Source organism: Panthera leo, chromosome B3 (genome assembly GCF_018350215.1).
Source record: "Panthera leo isolate Ple1 chromosome B3, P.leo_Ple1_pat1.1, whole genome shotgun sequence".
In the NCBI taxonomy this organism is placed as follows: Eukaryota; Metazoa; Chordata; class Mammalia; order Carnivora; family Felidae; genus Panthera; species Panthera leo.
In genome coordinates, this window is record NC_056684.1 from 117,529,194 (window position 1) to 117,546,028 (window position 16,835).

The 16,835-nt window shown below is 48.5% G+C and overlaps 1 protein-coding gene across 1 annotated transcript in view; it reads right to left on the minus strand.

Moving 5' to 3' along the window:
• Positions 1–9,196, minus strand: part of DPF3 (double PHD fingers 3) — a 248,662-nt gene extending 239,466 nt beyond the window's left edge. The window contains exon 1 of the mRNA XM_042943682.1: positions 9,024–9,196. The gene's annotated coding sequence lies outside the window, so the exon portion shown is untranslated. The remainder of the gene's footprint in view (positions 1–9,023) is intronic.
• Between the last annotated feature and the right edge of the window lie 7,639 nt (positions 9,197–16,835).

Below are 16,835 nucleotides of genomic sequence, written 5' to 3' on the forward strand. Positions count from 1 at the left end.
GACTGGATTTGTATATTGTATTTATACCATTTATGGGTTATCGTTGTTGTTTTGAAAGAAAGGGCATGGTGATTGAAGGATACAAAGGGGGAGAGAGTTTTAGATCTACCACTTGGACAGGCTTCCCCCTACAGTCCTGCCCTACTAAGCAAATCTGCCCACGAGTGGGCCAGGGCAGTCCTATGCCTGACAAAATAGGGGGCTCACACCAGTGAAGGCCCCCCAGTGTGTCCTCGGCACCCCACCCCTTGGGGAAGTACCCTGAAAAGGACCCAGAACGTATTACCAAGGAAACCAAGAAGGAGGATTCAGTTCAACTTTAGCCAGGGGCCCCCTGGAGGTGGGCGATGCTTCCTGCTGAGGGACTCAGGAGGACAACGCAGCCTCCCCCTGGAGGCCCCCTTGGCCTCCAAAGTTTCCAAGTACTTCCCAAGAATTGGCTGCCAAAATGGGACTCCACTCAGAACAACGTGGCCCCGGGGGAGTTCCCATTTTTACCTTCTGTTCAGGGACCACCTTCCCCCTCCCAACCAGCCAAACAGACCCACTTGCTACCCTCCACACACGCCTGCCCACCTGGCCTTTCTTCCCGGAGAGAGGAAGGGGATTCTCTAAGGAATTACTCAAACACTTCCCGGATCTCCGTTCACTTTCCTTTCGTGCCTGTCTTTCTCCACCTCACCCTCCGCTGCTCCTCTGAGCCTGACCAGATCCACTGTCCTTCCATACTCAGCTCAAAGCCACCTCCTCCCTGAAACCTTCTCTGACACCCCAACCACAGGACGCTCTTTCTCTTTTCTGATTTCACAGACCCCTCAGGGGCTGGACCGCTCATTTAGTGCAGAGTAACCTCACACCCCGTGTTTCTTCTCACCCGGTTTGCTGTGTGCAAGCTTTGACCTTTTCCTCCTTCCCCCTGCCCGCTCCCACATTCACGAGACTGAGTGTGCCCTCCTGGTGACAGAGCAAAAACTCTTCCCTTCTTTTTATGCCCCTTCAGTGCTTTTTGATCAAGGTGCAATGCAGAAGGAGAGGAAAAAGATGTCAACAGGGCAAGGACGAGGGAGACAAGAGGTCAGAAGGAAGCCTGGGCTGGAGATCCAAACCTTGATATTAGGCATTGCGTGGATTATTCCTCTCTTTGGGGCTCAGAGAACGCTGGGGAGGCTGAGGTCTGAGTCAAGAAATGAAATAAGAAGTAGAAAGCCAAAGGAAAATAAAAGGGTAACCAGTGGGCTTTTCTTTCCTGGGGATTTCAAAAGCTACAATACAGCCTGGAGGAGAGATGCCAGGAAGTGGCCCGAGTCTGCCCGATCTGGGTCTTGGAGAAAGGTGGGGACATTTCAGGGCTTTTATATTGTCCAGACCAGTTCATCTGGGTTGAAAAGGAGACAGAAACTCCAGGCAACACTGGGCAATAATAAAGATTGTTGCATCAGTCAGAGCACCTTTTGTTCTGTATTTCTCAGGAAACTGAACCCATTCCAGGCAGGTATTGGGTACTGGGGGGCAAATGATTGCCAGAAGAAGGACCCACACTGTTGGGTCCTCTCTGTTTGGCAGGTCACCAAATAATAGAGGAAGAATGCCTACTGCTCAAAGGGTAGCAAGAGCTAGCTCGGTCTCGGAAGGTTCAGCCCCACGACCCAGCCAGGCTCCATCCCTCCTCTGATGCTGACTGGGATCTAGGGCCCTGGGATGGCAAACAATGCCCCCTGGTGTGCTTTGGACCAGGGAACTATGGGAACTTGCCCAATTTCACAGAACTCGATAGATTAGTGTTCATCTCAGCTACCCTGTGCATAACTGACCTAAAACTGAATGATCCAAACCTGTTCCCCATCCCCCAGAGATGTGTGTAATTAGATAAAATGAGGACAGAATATGTATAAGTATCTGTTATACTGGGATGGCTGCCCAGAAAGGAAATGAGCACCCGCAACCTGACGGCCCCGGGTGTGCCCTCTGTACTGTAGGGCCGCACACCGGGACCGAGGGACAGTTACTTTGAGAGTAAGTGCCAGTGCAGTATGACCTTTCCGAGTTGACAAACACTTTTGTACAACTCTGCTCCTGCAACCTATATTTTGTGCACCATCAGCATTTTCTCCTGCTCTCTGCATTGAGGGATGTCTAATGGATCAGAATCGGAATGAAAACGTGACTCGAGTAGCCCATCACCACCTCTGACCTTCACCTTACTCCTGACCCAGAACCAGCCCTCTCCCGGGTGGTACTTTCTTCCAAATAGCCCCAACAATGAATGATTTGAAGCATGGAGGATATAATGATTTGAAGCAATAAGAGGGTATACAAAAGTTACAGTGATATTTTTCTCTCTCTCGGTATGAAAAATGAAGTCCCCCTGCACGATCCCCAGGACATCATTTTTTTTTTTTTTGTCTCACTGTCAAGAGAATCTATCTGCATTGAACACAGTTGGGGCAATGAGTCATAGGGAAAGTTATATCTATGTCGTGGTTGGTACTATGAAAGTACACAAAAGGCATTGTCTCAAAGGATATATATCTGAAAACAGTGACTGAGCCATAGCTGTCTCCAGAACTCAATAGGACAGGTCCCGGCGTTGGGTTAAACCATTATAGCCCTCTCGCCATCTGCTCTCTATCTTAAAAACTCATGAAAAGTCCTCAGGTATAAATAAGGCTAAAGGAAATCCCATACGTAGCTGAACACATAGTAGACACCCAAGAAAAATGTGGCTGAGTTATCAGTGGCAATTCACCAGCCCTGGGTTACTTAGTCCCTGAAGGAGAGAGAGCAAAGTAAAAAGACTTGTCTTTACTTCCCAAGACCAAAGAGGGTCTTAGAGCCACAAAAATGAAGCGGTAAAGAAACAAGAGGCTAGAATAAATGACACTGACATTTGTCATGGCCGTACATTCCACACTCAAGCGAGGCCAAGCTTGTGCCTGTTTCCCAACTCCTGAAACTGAAGAATTTGGGGAAAGGAATTCTGCTGCCTCTTCCAAATGCCTGCAGTCGAGGGAGAGAATGAGAAACACGTCAACTCTGAAGGGCCGGAAGTGAATTAGGGAGGAAGAGCACTATGTCTGCTTGCAGGTTTCATTTACTTCGTTATTCCACACATATTTATTAAATGCCTGCTCTGCTAGATCCTCGGATGAGAAAGGTACAAGCAACCACCATCCCAGCCTTCCAGGGCCTTATTCCAACTAACGAGAGTCAAGAATTTCCACGGCCATGAAAGAAGAGTGTGCGTGGGACGATGGGGCTGAGGCAGGTGTGGTCAATTCTACCTGAGGGATCGCAAGGACTTCACTGGAGAGAGCAGGGGGGGGGGGGCCTCCGAAGTACCCCGGGGTTCAGCAGGCAGGTGTTCATGGAGTGCACATGGGGCAAGGTGGGGCTGGAGGAGCCACAGCAGTTCAGCGAGACTGTAGGGGAGTCTGAGGGGCACCATCTCTCCGAGGGGGATACAGAACCCACATCAGAACTCACAAGTTCACCCTCACTCCACATTCTGAGGTCCCTAACCTGGAGCCCATGGGCGTCTGGGGCATCCACTGATGGGCTCCTCAAAATCTGTGGACCAAAATCTGTGAACACAGATGTTCACGCCTACATGCATTTTTTTCTGGGAAAAGACAATCCACAACTTTCATAGGATTCAGAAGGGTCTTTGGTCACCAAGGAAAGGTGAAGAAGCACATTGAGAAGCCTGAACACCACACCGCGGTGTAGAAGCCACTGTTTGCTGTGTCTGCATCCCACATGTAGTTTAGTAATCTGACGTCATGGTTTTCAGAACGAGCAGAGCTAAAAGGATGAGGGCAAGGAGATGGGAAGAAATCACAATTTTCATCACCAAAACAAATATCTGTGTACTGACTGTGTGCCAGGCACTGGCTAGATTTTAAAAACCATTACCTCTTTCCATAAAGACATGTGGAAATATGTCTTCTCAACCTCCTATTCCTGAAGCCAGGATTACAAAGCCAGGTCCCTAAATGAGAATACAAGTCACCTAGGGCAGTTTACTGCAATCCCCAGATCAGGCTCAAACTTTAGTTGGTAGTTGCCTAGCAACAGGTGACCCTGAAGACACATCGCCAAACCGAGATGCCAAAAAGGCATTTGTGCGGACAAGCTGGTTCTGAAAAAGAGCCCCCATGCAAGTCTGTCCGCCAGGTCTCTCTGGGACTGCTGGGGGAAGGTGTAGACCTTGCAGCCAAAAGGAGGCTGGAAGGCAGAGCGGGGAAGGTGCGCAAACGGGCAGTGCGTTTTCCCACATTGGGAAGTGGGCACAAGAACACGGAACTGAGGGGTGAGGGAGAAGGCGGCCTGAGTAGAGAAGGCAATTGGCGCCCCTGAACGTCCTCTTTCAGACCAGACCTGCTCTTCCTCTTCCCAGCCGTACCTACAGACACAGAAAGTGGCACAAGATCTGACTCGCACCTATATCCAGCACTGCCCTAAAGTCATCACCAGACCTCCGACTACAGCTAACTGGGGACCCCAGGAAGCAGTTTTTATCCAACTCTCCAAGGCAGCTCCCTCCCTTACAGAGATAGCAAGCATGAAAGAGCCAAGGAGATCTTACTTTCTCAAATTCGGATTTGTTTTCTTTTTAATGGGAAGCTCAGAAATTCCTGCAGCTGATTCAGGTGAGCCTGGGATTCCTAAGACAAAGGTTCTCACCCAAACCATCACACAGGCCAACAACGCCCGCACCTCTCCCCCGTGCAGGTGTAGAAAGCTCGGGAAGACGGGGCCTTCTTCAGAACCCGTCGTCGTCTCTCCTCCAGAAAGGTCTTGGGGGCTGTGGGAAGGGGCAAATAAATCCATCAGTCTGGAAGAGATTCGGGGAAGAACAAATGCGGAAGTCAAACAACAACAAATAAAGCGGATATAAATCCAGATAAAATATTAAAATCATTAAAGGGCTGCTGCTCCCTGAAGATTGGGAAAAATGAAGAGAGTTAATTAAAAGCAATCTCCATGCACTGCTGAGCCAGCCGGCCCTGATAAATCAACAGCTGGGGCTGCTGTGGAGGGCAGTCAAGGGGCTTGGGGGGTGGGGGGCTACCCGGGAGGGGGACTGCTGCAGAAACAGCAGTGACGTCAAATTGAACACAGCAACTTAAGTTTCCTGTCTATTAAATATTTTATGGCCACTGAATAAACTTGTTCTTCGATGGGGAGAATACGATCAGTGAACCAAGAGGGAGGAAGATAGGGATGAAGAGGTATTGCTTGTTTGATTCAAAACCTACTTGGAACTATGATGTCAGCATCTCTGATCTTGCCCCAAATGCAGAGGCTTTTGCTTTTTGTTCTCTACCTGATCTGCACAGGTAGATGCGTCTTCTCAAATCTCTCTACAAAAACCCTGGGTGATGTTTGTTTAGGGGACTGAGGGAGGTGGTGCAAAGTCAGAGAAAGGAATAGAGAGAGGAGAGATAGAAAAGACCTTGCTGACTTTTAGTACCAAAAAAGAAGAAAAGGAGGAGGAGGAGGAGGAGGAGGAGGAGGAGGAGGAGGAGGAGAAAAAAAGACTCTTAGCACAAAATTAAAATGTCAACAAAAATGGTGAGAACTTTCTTTTTTCTTGCTTGCTTTCTCCCCCCCCCCCCTTTCTTTCTCTACTTCCTTCCTTCCCCCTTTTTTCTGCAGCCCGATAAAGTTTTTGTTCTTCATTTAAAACCAAAAACAGCTCAGAATTTTTGGGCTCAATCTAAGTAAAAAACCAGCAATTTTCAAAGTGTTACAAGAACTGCCCTTCTCTATTCTAAGGGAACCCTCCAGCTCTTCCTTGATGGAAATATAATCAAGAGAAATGATTGGGGAAAAGTGTTTTTTCTCCTCCATAGAATTGGGATTGGAAGGGGAGTGTGTGCATGGGGAAACATAAGGAATTATGCATTTGGATATGCATTTTAATTAGGTGGACAGAAGCAGCCGCCTGTTAATTTTTCTTGCTTGTTTCCACTTAGCATTCATCACAGGCAGAACCACCATAGAGCGCTCCCACGATAATAGATGGTTCTGCATTGGCTAAGTCCTCAGGGAAAATAATTAGCAGGAGAGAATATATTCTCTCCACTCCCACTACCCCATCCACCCTGCCCTCCCCCATCCCAGCACCACATTGCCTCCCGCCCCACCCCCCCACTGGACAGTGGTTTCCCTAGGAGAAGCCTAGGGGAGCAGTCAGCCTCCTGGCTCACAGGCACTTAACTTTGTCCTGCCAAAGAACCACAGCCTGGAAGGAGAAACAGACTGGAGGCCTTCCTTGGAGTGAAGGCTCCTAGATGCAGGGAGGGGGGCTATCTGCTGCTTAGTTAGTTCTGAGGGACAGCCTGGCAGTCAGTGCTGGCCAGCACAGGATGAAGAAAGCCCCAAAGAGGGTGAGACAGTTCTCACTGAGCTCAACTGGCAGCAAGCAAAGACAAGTAAAGAGTTGTTATTTGAGGATAATGGAAGTCCAGATGACGTTTTTCACTTAATTTGCTTTTATAAAGTAAAGGAATGTTGTAGGGTTGCAGCAAGCTTGTATCTGAAGGCTGGCAATCAAGATGGAAGTCTCTTGAGTTTTGAGCCCCGCCATGATGCGCTCCATAGTCTACTTTTGTATACAGAATCAATTCGGGCAGCTGATCTCCTGTGTCAACAGCACAACCTCCTCGATGCCCAGCAGATAGAAGCTCCAGCCCCTCCACCACTGCTCCTCTCTTCCCAGAGTCGTCTTAATAGAAGGGGGAAATCAGAGACGGCAAGATGACCAATGCCAAAGTTCCAGGAAAGCACTCTCCTCTGTCCTCTGAGCTTCTGTTTCCTCTGATTTTGCAGGTGGACTCAGTTCAGGGCTGACAACGGGGAAATGAAAGGAGGGCTTCCCCTGAGCTCATATTCTCACCTATTTCAAACCCAGACAATGGGAAAAATCCCAATGAGATCCTAGGGCTATTTACACACAGCTGGATGAGTGAGGCTTTGCATTTCCTGAGAAACAATGATTAGGCTTGATGTGTAATGCCATACTCATTTCATTTATTTTGGTTTTAATATACTAAAATAATGTTCAATACGTGAGGTATTGTTGACTCTGAGAAGGCCTCAGTCAGCTAATGGAAACTGTGTTCTCCCAGTAACACCTCCCATTTGCACTTTGCGCCTTTGGAAATGTTTTCACATCCATTATTTCATTCAGGCACCTTGGGGGCTAAGCAGAGCTGGGTGCAGGGGAAAGGAGGAGAAAGGAGACACAGGCTTTTCTCACTGAAGGAAATGATAGGTCTGATTTACTAACTTTTGCCTTTTAAGCTGTCCCATCCCCCTTGGCCCCCTGTTGCCAGGATGAAACCTCCATCCTGCCCAGGAAACAAACCAAACGTTCAGTCCAAGACTCACCAGGGAACTACAGCTCTTTGCCCCTCACAAACCCAAACCCTGCTTGACACCCCACATGCCCTCAAGGGGGGGTGGAGACAAGGGGACGGCGATCCTTGTGGCTGGGGATGAAAGAAGTGAGTCTTTGGGTTCTCAGAGGATTTAAGCAACCCCCCCCCAAAAAAAAAATAATGCTATCTACAGGGGGGGCGAGGATAAGGAGGTTGAACTTCACAATACTATTAGCATTTGTCCCTAAGTTTATAAGGCGGGGGTTTACCATTTAGAAACGTAGTCCCTGAATTTTAAAGAGTCTAAAAATGAAGGGGCCTAGGCGTATCCCCAAGAAAATTGAAAGCAGGGATTCGGACAGCTACCTATACACCCACCTTCATATCAGCATTACTCATGATAGCTTAAAGATGGACACAACCTAAGGGTCCCTCACTGGATGAGTAGATAAACAAAATGTGGTATGTACCTACAATGGAATATTATTCGGCCATTAAAAGGAAGGAAATTCTGGCACAGGCTACAACATAGATGAACCTTGAGGACGTTATGTTAAGTGAAATAAACCAGTCACAAAAGGACAAATATTGTATGATTCCACTTACATGAGGTGCTCAGAATAGGGAAATTCATAGAGACAGAAAGCAGAATGGTTGTTACCAGGGACTGGGGGGGGGGAGGAAATGGGAGTTATTTTTTAATAGGTACACAGCTTCTGCTTGGGATGATGAAAAATTCTGGAGATGGTTAGTATCAATGGTTGCACAACATTATGAATTTACTTAATGCCACTGAATTGCACACTTTAAAACGGCTAGAATGGCACATTTACGAGTTACGAATGTTACATATACATGTTATGTATGTTTGACCACAATTAGAAAAAAATTAAGGGGCTGCCTCTGTCTGCTGGAGGTCAGGGTGACCATTTTGGTTTTTCTTTCATTTTGCCTAAGAATCGCAATTTTGGCTTCTATGAATTCTCTGATGGGTTTTGCAACCCCCTCTTCCTCATTTAGGCTTGGAGAAAATAATTGCCAAGGGAGTTTCCAATCAAAGGAAAGCCTGATAATAACACCCTCAGAGGAATCTGGGATATTCTGGAGGCATGTCACTGAAGGAGAGGCAGTGAATTCTAATTTAGACGCTGCTAATACCCACTTGGGTACAGCAGGCCTCTGTATATCTGCTAATCACCTCCATTCCCTCAGCAGTAACACGGGGTACGCTAGAGGAAGCTCAGTGAGACATCAGTACAGGTCCACTTCTTCAACTCTCTAATCCGACTGGTATCTGCAGCTGCCCAAATGGAAATGAAGTAAGCACTTTATTTCCATGTTAATTGGGATGGGTGTCATAGGGGAGGAGAGGACAGGTCCAGAGAGATTGTGGATAAATGAAATCCAGAGGAGAAAAATCTTTTGTTTGGTTTCCCCCTCTCCCTCCGCACATTTAAAGAAAAGAAAGGGGAAAAAAAGATTGATGTTCTCAGCAATTCCAGTCTTTTCCACCACCAAAAACTTGATCTGAGTACTTAATGAAGAGCAAAATAAGCCAATTAGTCTTCCCACTTCTCTCCCCTTTCTCCATCCTCTGGTCAGGGTGCTAAGGAGGGGAGAATCAGAAGAAAAGCCCACCTTCTAAATGGCCCATCACCTGGTCCTCAGCTTTAGGCCCTGAGAAGGGAGAGGAGTGCCATCCCGGTTAGAATCCCAAGTGGTAGCTCCATGTGGCAGGACTGGACCCGAGAAGATGAAACTAATGAAGAGTCTCCCAGTCTTAACAAATCCCCTTTAGAAACGCACTTCGAAAACAAGGAAGAATTGGAACTCTGGCCCCTAACTGTTCTCCCTGTCCTAACTGACCATAGTGAGAGCCACCAAGTTTTTAACTGAAAGGAATTTGGGCAATCAAGGTGCATCACCCTCATCTTAATGACAAGGGATTTGCAGTTCGGAGAAGTTCTGTGTCCAAGATTGAGTAGCAAGTTGGTGGTAAAACTGAGGCCAGAGCTCAAGGCGCTGGATTCCTCTCTCAGAGCTTTTTCTCTTCCGTTGCCCTGAAGTCCTCACAGCTACAAAGACCAGCCAGTGGTGAGAAATGAACGTGGAAAAGGAACAGAGTTTGAGACGCGGCCACACGGAGAACAGGTGGAAGGGAACTGCAAAACCTCTTCTGGTGGGCCTTCCAGTCACAATGAATACGAACAGCAGGTTTTCAAAGTGAATAACAGAAACGTGCTCATTTCACAGCAACCTGAGATGACCAGTCTCCGGATTCAGAGAGGGGAGAAGAGGGTGCAAAAGGGGGATTAGACATGTGTCATCATTGTTTCTCAGGCTCACAACCAAGGCAGGGGCGGGGAGGGAGGACTCACTGTGGGCTATTTGAACCCCATTATTAGGCACTCTGAGTCTAATCCCCTCGCCCCTCCCTGCTTCCAAACACGGCCCCTCTCAGCCCTCTCCAGGCTTCCCTCTTCCCTCGCCACCCCCCACACTACTCCTATTCACAAACGCGACCTAGAAATTCCCAACACAGTCTGCCCCTCTTTTCCCACCCACCCCCACCCAACACCTTCTAACCACTGCTTTTAAAACTCTGATGCAAATCACAGGCTTCAAAAACCTTCCTCGGGTGACAGTTTTACGATGCTAGCTCCATTCATCCATATGGTTTGACAGACTGTGAAACACTAGTAACCGGACCAATAAGAAAAACAAATTACAAAAACACCACAACACCTCATCTCTCCCCAGTCACTCACACAACTAAAGAAAACTTTGGAACTGGCAACAGATCATCATATCAGCCTCTCTCACTGTTAAACAATAGTCTTTTCAGAGTTCAGACCACACAGCAGTTTTATCCACTCACCTACTCCTTTCCCTTCCTGCCACCCCACCCCACCCCACCCCACCCCACCCCCAGGCCACTTTATCTTTCCTTGTTACATACCTGCATATTTGAAGATTATCTAAATCGAGGGTCATGCTTACATAGGCCCCAGCTGGAAAACGGTGGCTTCACAAAAACTATGTCAGTGGTTGTGGCATTTCTTGGCCAGGGGCTTGCCACATTTGGCTACGTTTCTGTCTTCTACTGACTTTCAGAACACTCAAAAACCACAAAAGTTACTTTGCTGAGGGTGGGACAATAAACAGACCTGGATTCTGGTGCCTTTTTATGACCCAGCCCCCACCACCACTATAATCAGCATGGCCTCTCTTTGAAAACAGAAACATCAGCCTCAGTTTCCTTTCTGTTGTTGGTGCAAAACAAAGCATGCTGACCGTAGCATTTTATGTTTTGCATTGATCTGAGCAGATGGCTCTGAAACAGCTTTAGACATTATGGTCTTTCTCAGATGCATCCAAATTCCAGCTACCTGCATGATTGCAAAAAGACAGAGGAAGCAGAGAAGTCTCCAATTAAGTGGCCTCTGAATCCCAGCCCACCTAAGGATCTAAGCAGCTCCCAACCTCCCAGCCATCTCTGGATGTCCCCAAGGTGGTCTGCAAGCCAGATAATTTTCAAAGGTTTACCCTGTGACAATGCCTCTACATGGGTTCTTGCAGAAATTAATATCCTTTATGGGTATCTCATCAAAACCAGACATTCTTCCTGATGAAAAATAATGTGCTAATAAAGTTTGGGGAATTCAGGGCTTTTTTTTTTTTTTTTTTTTTTTTGATGGGCAACCAGAAGCAGATGGAGAAGGTGGTTCTTAGGCATTTGTTGGCTTAAAATATCTGAGGGTCCTTTTTCATAAGGGGCTAAAATAATGTCCATAAAAGGCTACAAGTTCACAAAGTCCCAACCTCCATATTCCCCACTTAGTACCTACCCACACACGTTGCCCCACTCCAACAGAAAGAGCTAAGAGGAGATTAGAACCAGGAATGCAACTCCCCCCACCCTCTCTTCTCTGATATCTAAACTGAGTGCCACAGCAAGAGTGAGGTCTGGCTTATAAGTGGCCACAATTACACAACTTTCACAGGCACTGAAACCACTTTAGATTAGAATACAGTGTATCCAGATCACAGGCTGTATAAAGAGATGAAGATTTGAAGTCCGTCTACACACATGACCTGCTGTTTGACCTTGGCTAAGTAAGTATGTATTTACTTCTCTCAGAATTGTGTCCTTAATAAAAAAACAGAAATATAAACACACGGAAGGAAGGGGAACTCCTTACAAAAGAAAGTTTCAATACAATTATCTATCTGTATGTTCACAGTTATAAGCATGACAAAACAGTCTACTGGTCTCATTCTTTTTAAACAAATAGTTGAGGAAAAGCCCTATTGGTTTATACAGAATAATTAAATAACAATAATAACAGTTATTCTTTTCTAAGCAGGCAGTTATAATAATAGATACATATGTGCATAATCAAGTCTGGCAGAAGGTGGCAGACATTCCCAGTTAAGTGCATACAAACCAGGGTTTTGATAACTTAATAAAAGAGTAAGTTGTTTAAAGTGTTGATAGCAGATTTGGGGGAGGGTGGCTTACCTGAACTAGAATATGAAGTAAGATTAGAATTTATATGAAAAGCATTGTTTCCCAGATACGCAGAAATCAACCAGGATATATTATGTGACCGACTTACACACAGACCTTTATCAAATTCATAGTTATGTTACCTGCGTGGGTTTACTTGACTACATGGCCCTTATCTTGCTTGTACATGTAAGAAATGAGGGTTACTCGCACATCTAGGCTCAGACAATGTAGCTGCTAAATTAAATAACATATACTACCCATTTACACATCATACAAATCTATCAGTGCTTTTAAATTCTATTTGTCCAGATGTGACCGCTTGGTTGTGGGGCCACCTGCCGTGTCCTCTTTGTGATCTGATCAGTCCAGGCGGCTCCTGTTTCTGCCTCTAACACCCTGTTGGGCAGTAATAAGATGTTAAAGGCGCCAACAGAGAGAAGCCAGGCTGTCAGCTTCAGAGAGGAAGGGGGTGAAGGGTACAAGGAGGAGGAATAAGAAAGGGAGTTGAGGGAAGATCAAAGAGGTAGGAAAAAAGCCAAACTGCTAAGAGAGGAGATGTGGCTCTAGGAGCTAGGGACCCTAAGGAAGACCCCAAAGCAATGAGATTCAAATTGTGCCATCCAGTTACCCAAGCTATTGAATTATTGAATGTCCCACATGGAAAAAGCCAGTATAATGAAGAATGGTCCATACTCAGGGTAGACAGAGCCCTACAGAGGTGTTGCATGAAACCTAAGCTTGTTTCTCCCCAGCACATTAACCTACCACCACTTTATTCCCCAATCCTAGAGGAAACCTTTGTGTGACCAGTTTCTGTAGAAGGCGTCGGTGTTGTTGGCTTTTTTTTTTTTTTTTTTTTTTTTTTTTAGGAAAGAGAGAGAGCCTGGGACGCACACAGAGAAAATGCTAATGTCGTTCAGCTCCGTTTCATTGTGAGGAGGGACACAAGAGGATAAAAACCTAGCTCTCCAAACCATTCTCCCTACTCCCCTCCTCCCAACGCCACCAACCATCCCTTTAGCTGGATGTGTTTCTGCGCTTTGTTCTAATTTATCCCATGCATAATTTATTTACGTGTGTATTGTTTCCCGATCAGCAACTTTTAAAAACAAATGAAATATAAAAGATGTTTTATTAAACAAGTTGTTTTTAAAAATAAAGACAGATGGTGTAGGTCTCCCAATAACAACGTGTGTGCTCCTGCCATAGGAGTTTAAAAACCGTCCGGAGTGCAGAAAGCTCGGCTGGGGGCGGGGGATGGGGGGTATTGTTTACACCTCCTTACCTCCAGGGAAAGGGGTCGAGATACAAAAAGGAGGGGCTAATTAAAAATGACCACTCAACTTCCACCTAGAAAAAGCAGCCAGGGGTGTTGTGTGCACGCTAGCGCGTGCGTGCGTGCGTGTGTGTGTGTGTGTGGTGACACAGAATTACAAAACATCTCATTGCAACCGTCTCTACACAAAGTACAAGTATAATAATTCAGAACTAATTCCACTAACCAGCCCGCTTCTCTGTCCCTTCCTCCACCTCTAACCCCACCCCACCCCAGACAACCTTGCCAAAAAGGCACCCTTCTGCAGTTCAAAAAACAAACAAACAAAAAAGCTGGAGCGAGCCGGGAAACCCTGGAGCGTAGAGATACTGCGCCTGCCCGCGCGTGAGCGGGCTCCAGGGTAACGAGGGTACCGCTTTCCCAGCAGGAAATAAACCTGGCGCACATGTGAAATAGATTCCTCTAACTTGAGTTTACCAGGTGGCCTCAGCCCGCCTGTGTGATTTCGGGGGGAAATGGGGAAACTGCAAATCAGCTGTGGGTTCAGTAGAAACTCACAGCATCAGCGGTGTGCCTTCGCGAGCCACCGGGAGCGAGGATGCGGCGAAGTTACGCCCATTTATTCTGCCATAAAACATTTTCTTTCTTGGGCGAAACGCCGTGGCGTTCAAGTGCAGTGTATCCGAGCTTGCGAGCGAGAACTAAAGCCGGGAGCTGCTCTGTGATCAACATCAGCTTCCAGTATCCTCTTAACTGCAGCTTTAATATATATATGTATATTTAGAACTCCGATACGGGGGACATTACTACCTTTTTCCCTGTTAGTGAGGGGAGATAAGCTGGTGCAAACACTTCCGATTCTCGTCGCGCGTTCCTTCGCGTAGGGAACCCCCGCTACGCCCCCCACCACCACCAGTGCGAATCTGCTTTTCAACTCCAGGAGGAGCCTGGGGTGCCAACGCGGTGCGCTGAGTTGAAAGAACCTGGACTGGCATCGGCCACACACCCGGGAGAATTCTGCATGAAACGCCCCCCACTCGCGCCTTCCCACCCCCCCCCCACTCCCTTCGCCCGCGGCTACCAGCCCAGCTGGGAAGTCCGGGTCCCAGCGGCGCGGACCCCGACCCACGTCGCGCAGCGATCGGCAGGGAGATCTCCTCTGCCAACATCATCGCCAATAGCACCCCTTTTAGAGCGACGCTAGTTTTCCGAAGCCTTCCCCGACTCCGCGATCGCGATCGGACTTGGCGGCTTAACAGTTCCACCGACTGGAAGGAAGGAGGGAAGGAAGGAAGGAAGCCAGGATGAAAAGGAGGGGGAAGGAAGGCAGGCAGGAATTGGCTGTCGGACCCAGGGACTGGTCCCCGCATGTCCTCGCCCAGCCCGCCCCCCTGCGTCCGGGATCTGGGCGTCCGCTCAAAGTCTCCCGGCGGCGGCCAGAGGCACCTGCCCCTCGCTCTGGCCGGGAGCAGAAGCCGCCGGCTCAGGCGGGGAGCCCCAAGCTGCCACTATACCCGCCTCGGCTTTTCACCCAGCGGAGGCGAGAACACCATTCATAAGACCTGCAGCTTCCCTGCCTCCAAATCAACCCCAAGTTAACCCGAGTCCTTAATTTACTACAGCCAGTTCGCCCACAAACACACACAGACACACCGGTGACCGCCCGGAGCGCCGTCACGCTCCGGGGGCTGCCCCAGCAGGAAAGCCCCGGGCAACCACCTGGGCCCCAGGGCTCCCGGGACCCACTGCTCCCCCTGCGGTCCTCCCAACTCCGGAAGGTTTGCACAAACTCCCCGCAAGCGATCGGAAGGCGTAGAGCGCCCTGCAAACTCCAGAGCTGCCACGGTCCGCTCGCCCCGGCGGACCAAGCAGCCGGGCAGGGGCTGCGGACTCAGGAGGCGCGGGGCTCAGCCAAGTGCACCCAGGCGGCCCCTGCCCGGCGCTCGCCCCCGGCTCGGCCGCCCCCCGCGCCGCGCTCGCCGCCCCGCGAGGCCGGGCACTCGGGGGACTGTGCTGTCCCCGAGCTGCCCACGACCCCCCTGTACAGCACTCGAGCGCCTGGCTCCTCTGCCGTTAACCCCTCTCGGCCAGTCCTCCAATTAAGCAGAACACAAATGTAACAATTTTCTTCTTGTTAATTGCATCTCTTGACATTTCTGCGCGTTGGGGGGAAAAAAAAAAAGAAGATGAAGAAGTAAGAGCTGAAAGAAAAGAGAAGCCCCGCCGCGGCTGCAGGCGCCTGCAAGCGCAGTGCATTGGCAGCGCTCAGCACGCGGAAGGCGCCTTTTTTTTCATATTGAAACCAGGCGGAATATGTACATTTTTTAGTCTTACTTACGCTTTCAGGGGGTTGTGAATGACAGTCGCCATTTTGCTACAATGTAACAGAATATTGTCTGTCTCAGAGTTCTAAAGGTTCGCTCAGGGGAAGCGGCGAGCCAATCAGAGCACGGGATACCGGCCCGCTGGCCAATTGGCGCTGCTGGTCGCCAGGTGGGCGGGGCCTGCACGTTGGTAGTTATTAGGGGAGCTGTCAAAGCCCAGAGGTCACTCCCTTTTGTAGAGCCCGAGAGCAAGCAGGTCTTAAAGGGGCAGTACCGCTCGAGCAGCTCCTGTTTGGATTTGGGAAAGTGGAGAAGCACCGGAGAGAGTTCTAGTTTGGTTTGAGTCCCTACTTTCTAAAGAATTGCAGAGAGTTTGCGCTCCTTGACAGAAATATTTAAGTACTGCCAACAAACCACTGAACCCCATTCATTAGCTTTTGGCTTTGCTGTAACGTTTTTAATCCCCCAAAGGGCAAATCTCCTTGTTCCCCTGCAAAAGTTGGAAGGCTGCCGTTTCGTCTAACAAATTACTACACGTGCCCAGCCGTCTGCTAATGCTCTGGGTCCTAAGGCTTGTTAACATTCTCATTCCCGTAGTGTTTTCTTTATCTCGGCCACCTTTCTCTCTTGGTTTCTTGGAACTGCTGCCGCCGTTCCTGGCGACTCCAGGACAGCAACTCCCCTCCTCCTGGAATGTCTCAATGTCAGGCTCGCTCCCTCCTACAGCCAGGGCTTCCGTTACGTAATGCGCGGTGGTCACTCTGCGCGGTTCCCCACTACCACCTCTTTTAATCTACAAACACCAGAAACTTCTGAAACGATCAGATTTCGGACGGCTGGGGAGCCAAGTGGGACCTGGCGCTCTGACCTTTAGGCTTAGGGATAGAGGAGGTTTAAGGAAACTTTTGGAAACGCTTCCTGCTACTAGGAAAGAGTAACTAGACAGAAGGTGTTGCCAGAGACTCTTTCGGGGAGTAGCACACGCGATTCTGGCGTCACCTTTCACTCCTTAGATACAAAGTGGAAAAAATTTGCCAATGAAAAATCCGGTATGACCCGAGGCGTTCAGAGTCGTGTCTGCCCCCAAGTCATTGTGAACTTCTCACTGGTGAACCCCCGACAAAATTGGGAGACTTCTGTGGAGCCAGGCTTCCACTGGGCATCCGGGAAGCTCCCGGTGGATGAAAACCCACTAAATCATGAATAGGGGCCTCGTTAGCATACAGAAATCTGGCTAACATCCCAAAGTTGTTTAATCAGGTCAAATAGCTAAAATAGAGGAGGAGGGGTAAAAGGGGGAGAGGAGATGCCAAACTGCCAGTTCTTCAGGGCTGTGC